The sequence below is a fragment of the Dama dama genome, chromosome 1, assembly GCF_033118175.1.
Source record: "Dama dama isolate Ldn47 chromosome 1, ASM3311817v1, whole genome shotgun sequence".
Taxonomy (NCBI): Eukaryota; Metazoa; Chordata; class Mammalia; order Artiodactyla; family Cervidae; genus Dama; species Dama dama.
In genome coordinates, this window is record NC_083681.1 from 62,691,024 (window position 1) to 62,696,670 (window position 5,647).

Here is a 5,647-nt window from a genome sequence, read left to right on the forward strand (position 1 = left end):
CCTGACTCTTCTGTCCATGGTATTCTCCAGGCAAGAATACTGGAGTGGGTTGCCATTTCCTATCCCAGGGGATATTCCCAACCCAGGGATCAAATCCATGTCTCCTGCATTTGTAGGCAGATTCTTTATCATCTGAGCCACCAGGGAAGCCCAAATATACAATCATTTTTATTATAAATTTCATTTAGTCTGTTGATTCTTACAGAAAGCTTTCATTGAGTTTTGCCAGACTCTCATATGGTTATAATTTCAGCCTCAATTTGACAAAATCAGGCTATGAATAAATATATTACTACTAACTGATTTAGCAAAGAATTCCTTATATTATTGATGAACAAGGCAGTTCTGACCTGAATGTTCATTGCTACTTTCTTTTACATTTAAGACCAAAGTGAAATAAAAAAGATAAATGTTGGAATTTCACTTATTCCTCAACAATGTGAGTGAATTCTTTGCCCAGTCTGATGATAGTTTTCTAGTAGTAATACATGGAAGAATATGCTTTCCCTCAGTTTTTTGGCGCTATTTATAATGTATAGTTACACACATGATATACTTTTAACTGCAGTAACATTTTCTTCATCACTTAAGTCTTGGAAGTCAACAAAACAATAAAAAGTCTAATTTTTAGTGTTTGCAAGTTTCCATGGTATAAATACTCCCATCATAGCATTTCAAGCTATTTACATGAATGATGTCATAATGTTGGGAAGAGATGTGCACCATTGGCTAGTACATCCATCAAATGGTTACAACAGATGTAAATTCAATAGACCTAAATAACTTCAAGAACACAGATAATAGTAAAATGTAGTGAAATAATTAGAGGTAAGTTTTGAAGACAAGCAGTTCTCCTTTTGGACAGTGGTGGGGGATCGTAAAAATGACCATGCAAGTTGAAACCATGCAAAGTGATCTTAATACTCAATGGGAAGAATTATAATTGTTACCTGATCTTGAGTATCTTTTGGTAAAGCATTAAAAATGCTCTTGCTGTTGGTTATACATGTACCTAGGGAAAGGAAAAAATAGTAAGGCTAATATTTATAGTACCAAGGGTAATATTTATACTAGTACACTAATTTAAGACATTAGAAGGGTTGAAAATTAGAGTTTTAAAGTTTTATTTCTTTGTAAAAAACTAAAACGTTTAAATGGTGCTTGCATTCTTCTCACTGTAGAACGTATGATGCATCCTTCCTATATCTTGGTGAATTCACCCTCCTTTCTAATTTTAGATTAGCTTCTACATTTTATCCTTTGTGCTTTGAATGTCATGAAATATCTCTGAGAAGTCCTCTAATGTGAATTCTTTCGCTGGCATCACTTCCTCTCTGGGACATCTTCATGTTTTTTGTCACGACCACTTTGCTGTTTGTGTTGATGAGTTTGTTTTCACTAAGTTCCTCTGGCTGTGTGTGCAGTCTCTCAAACAGAAGCATGTCAGCCTTCTCACAATTAGCTTTCTCTTCTGTGACTCCATTTACATTTGAGTCAGATTTGACTTTTAGTATTGCCATTTTTCATATCTCTGCTACGCTTTCCTCTTTTTTTTTGGCCAATTCCCTCTTTCCCTCTTTCCATTATCCATTTTTATAAAATGTCACATGGGCTTATTACAGGAAGACAAGAAGCTAACACAACCACATACTCTGCTGTTGGCATGAACTGATGAACAGATGAGCAGTGGTCAATTACCAACAGTCTTTGGAAGGGGCAGTGTGATTGGTCACTGGTCATGAAGCGCATTCATTATTAACCTAGTGATTATGGACGGAGCCGCCATCGGTGAAGTTTGTACTTTACACAATCACTCATAGCAAATATACTGTGGTAACTAAAATTCAAACACGTTGTTGACGGACTGGTGTTATTTAACTAAACTGTCGTAACTGAAATTTGTGTGTATTGGAACTGCTTATGTTATTTGTGCATATGAGAGCTGCTTATGTTATTACTTTTGTTTTAAATATCATGTAACTACAACTTTATCAAATTCAATTTTTAGTATAATGAATGTATTTAACAACTGGTTCACAAAATAGCTGCAACTTTCAGAGTTGACTCTTGTACAAACCAGATCCAGCACATCACTACAAGATCCCATAAAGGGACTTCCCTGGTGGTCCAGTGGCTAAGACTCTGGACTCCCAATGCAGGGGGCCCAGGTTCAATCCCTGATCAGGGAACTAGATCCCACACGCCTTAAGTAAGACATAGTACATTGGTAAAGAATGTAAAGAATCCGCCTGCAATGCAGGAAGGAGACCCCGGTTGATTCCTGGGTCGGGAAGATGTGCTGGAGAAGGGATAGGCTACTCACTCCAGTACTCTTGGGCTTTCCTTGTGGCTCAGCTGGTAAAGAATCTGCCTGCAATGTGGGAGACCTGGGTTTGACCCCTGGGTATCCTGGCCTGGAGAATTCCATGGACTGTATAGTCCATGGGGTTGCAAAGAGTTGGACGCTACTGAGTGACTTTCACTTTCACTTTTCACAGCCAAATAAGTAAATAAATATTTATAAAACCCTACAAAGCATTTAGTACTTCTGCTTCCCTCATTTGTATGAACCAGCTGAGTGGCTATTACTTGTTCCAGTTTACAGGCAAAATGACACATCCAAGACTGATATTCTTTAAACGCTTCTGACGACTTGCATTCATATAATCTCAAGTGTTACTATAAGCCTCCAACCTCGTTATATGTCTTCTTGGTATCCATAAAGAAGATATCTAAGAAAGTTTAATAATTAAAAAAGTGGAATATTTATTTTAGCTATTCTATTTCCTTCCTAGCCTTGTATTTGTCATTAATAGCAGAGAGACTCTATTATTAGTCAACTTTCACTAGGTTATACTGCAGTAACAAATGACCCCCAAACCTCAGTAGCTAAGAGCAACACAGCCTCATCTCTTGCTCTTATTTTATGCTGGTCCCAGACTGGTGGCAGCTCTGCTCCCAGCCACAGGCTCTGTATAGTCCATGCATTTTCTTCATTTTTGTATCTGGACTGAAGGAGTAGTGAATATTGGGCATGCTCTTTTAATGGAAGAGGGAAAAGATGCAGAGTTGCACCTTGCAGTTGCTCCTAAAGCTTATGAATGGAGCTGGTGCACTCATTACTGCCATATGCCATTAACCAAAGAAGTCATATGGCCAAGCCTCATATCAGTGGGGAGGGAAAAGTGGTCAGGACAGGAAAGAAAGTGAAAGTGAAAGTGCTAGTTGCTCAGCCCTGTTTGTCTCTTTGGCACCCCATGGACTGCAGCCCTCCAGGCTTCTCTGTCCATGGAATTCTTCAGGCAAGAATACTGGAGTGGGTAGCCATTCCCTTCTCCAGGGAATCTTCTGGACCCAGGGATCAAACCTGGGTCTCCCTCACTACAGACAGATTCTTTACCGCCTAAGCCACCAGGGAAGCCCATAAGACGCTGCAAGTCACATAGTAATGGATGGGGAGGTATAATCTTCTTACATGGAAGTAAAGCAGTGAAACAAAGCTGGTTTTTGTTTTAACTGATGGGAAGGTGGAATATTTTCTCAAAAACTACCAAAGATCAGGAATTTGTTTTCTAAAAATTCATTTGTTGGGATAGGATATAAGCTCTGTGTTCAATGACCTAATGTTCTGTTAAGTGTGATCTGTTGATTAGGATGAGCATCACTTCGGAGGGTTTTAGAAATGCAGGGACTTCCCTGGTGGTATAGTGGTTAAGACTTTGCTTTCCAAAGAAAGGGGTGTGGGTTCAATCCCTGGTTAGTGAGCTAAGATACCACGTGACCTGTGGCCAAAAAAAGATATAAAACAGAGGCAATATTTTAACAAATTAAATAAAAACTTTAAAAATGATCCACATTTAAAAAAAAAAAAAGAAATTCAGACTCTTGGGTGGCCTCAGATCTAGTTAATCAAAATCTTTATAATAGGATCTATAAATTTATGTACCCATTAAAATGTGTGAAAATTGGGCCTGATGGGCATCTCTATCTAGATGCCCTTTCTAGCTCTTGTTTTCTAACCCCCCTCCCCACTCCAAACCTCCTTTTCTGATATTCCCAGATCTTGGTTAATGAAATCTCCTTTCACTCCAGTCCAAAAACTGAATGTTTTCTTCCGTTTCTACTGCCCTCCTCCTCCTATCATTAGTTACTCCATTAATTCTACTTCAACCTAGTGTTAGACACTCGGTCGTGTGACTCTTTTCAAGTCCATGGACTGTAGTCTGCCAGACTCCTCTGTTTATGGAATTCTCCAGGCAAGAATACTGGAGTCAGTTGCCATTTCCTACTCCAGGGGATCTTCATGACCCAGGGATCGAACTTAGGTCTCTGCATTGGCAGGAGGACTCTTTACCATCTGAGCCACCAGGGAAGCCCAAGGAACTTATCTAAGCTAACGCTCTTATCTGACTTCCTTGGCTCCAGCTCACCTTCCTCTCTCAACTCCAGCCAACCTCCTTATTACTTGCTGTGTGGTCTTATTAAAATTCAATTCTAAGATTAAGACAGCAGCAGTGGAGATGACAAGGAGATGCTTGGGGCAAGGGAGGAGTGCAAGTAAATACCAATCTAACAACACAATGAAAAGGAACTATTCTCCAGTCAAAGGGGCAAAGTTCTGAAAGCAGAGTTTTGCCCATCAAATACAAGTTCAGGTCAAGCCCTTGACTATTTCCCCACAAGCTCCTCACGTGGAAACCTTGGATTTGCCTTTGGATGCTAGCCTGCTTTAAAACTGTGATGATCACTTTCGGGATAATGTCCAAGTCTCTTAGGAGGAGATTCTCTGTGATATATCCTTTGTCTGCCTCACCAATAGAATCCCTCGGCTTTCCTTCTCATGCTAAGCAGCCGTATCAGCAGATTGGTCTTGTGGGAAGGTACCTGTTGGCTTATAATTCCATACTTCAGCATGGCTCAGATGCCCTCTCTCTTACTCCATTCTTGTCTACCAGATGTGTCCCAGCTCAAGTGTCATTTCTCTGTCAGCCTTCCTCAACTCAGGAAGAGATTTCATATATCCTACTTTATGTCATTTTCACTTATGGCATAAATGTTTTGTAATTTAATTTATCCGTTGCTGTATCCTGAGACCTTGAGGGCAAGGGATTCTTACTCATTTTCATAGTCCCAGTGAGCATCATGTTGGACACATAGTAGACCTCAATAAAGATTTATTGAATGAATAGAGAAGTGAAGAAAAAATGGAGGCTTACATCAGAGATTGTAAAGAATGTTAGATGTGATTTTGTTAACATACAGAAAGTATCCGCTCTCAGTCCTGTAATAGGTACTCAGGAATGGGAGATGTTATTATTGTGCATATCGCCTCTATTATTATTATTGTTTGGCCTCGATGTGCAGCGTGTGGGATCTTAGTTCCCCTAACCAGGAATTGAACCTATGCCCCCTGCCATGGAAGCACAGAGTCCTAACCACTGGATTGCCATGGAATTCCCACATATTGCCTCTAAAGGAGTGCTGGTGTCACCTGGTCTGAAGATACACTTGATTGGAATTTCTGATAAAATAGATGTGCTTTTGGCAAAAAAACACAGTAGTTGGTTGGAGGAGCTGGCATTTATTGCTAGTAGGCTAATATCCTGGTTAGAATATGTACTGTTTATATTACACTTCTTATAGACCT

At 39.6% G+C, this 5,647-nt stretch overlaps 1 non-coding gene across 1 annotated transcript; it reads left to right on the plus strand.

The window, feature by feature from the left end:
- Positions 1 to 2,116: 2,116 nt before the first annotated feature.
- TRNAG-CCC (transfer RNA glycine (anticodon CCC)) lies at positions 2,117 to 2,189 on the plus strand. The gene has a single exon. It is a non-coding gene; the product is annotated as a tRNA-Gly (tRNA).
- Positions 2,190 to 5,647: the final 3,458 nt, after the last annotated feature.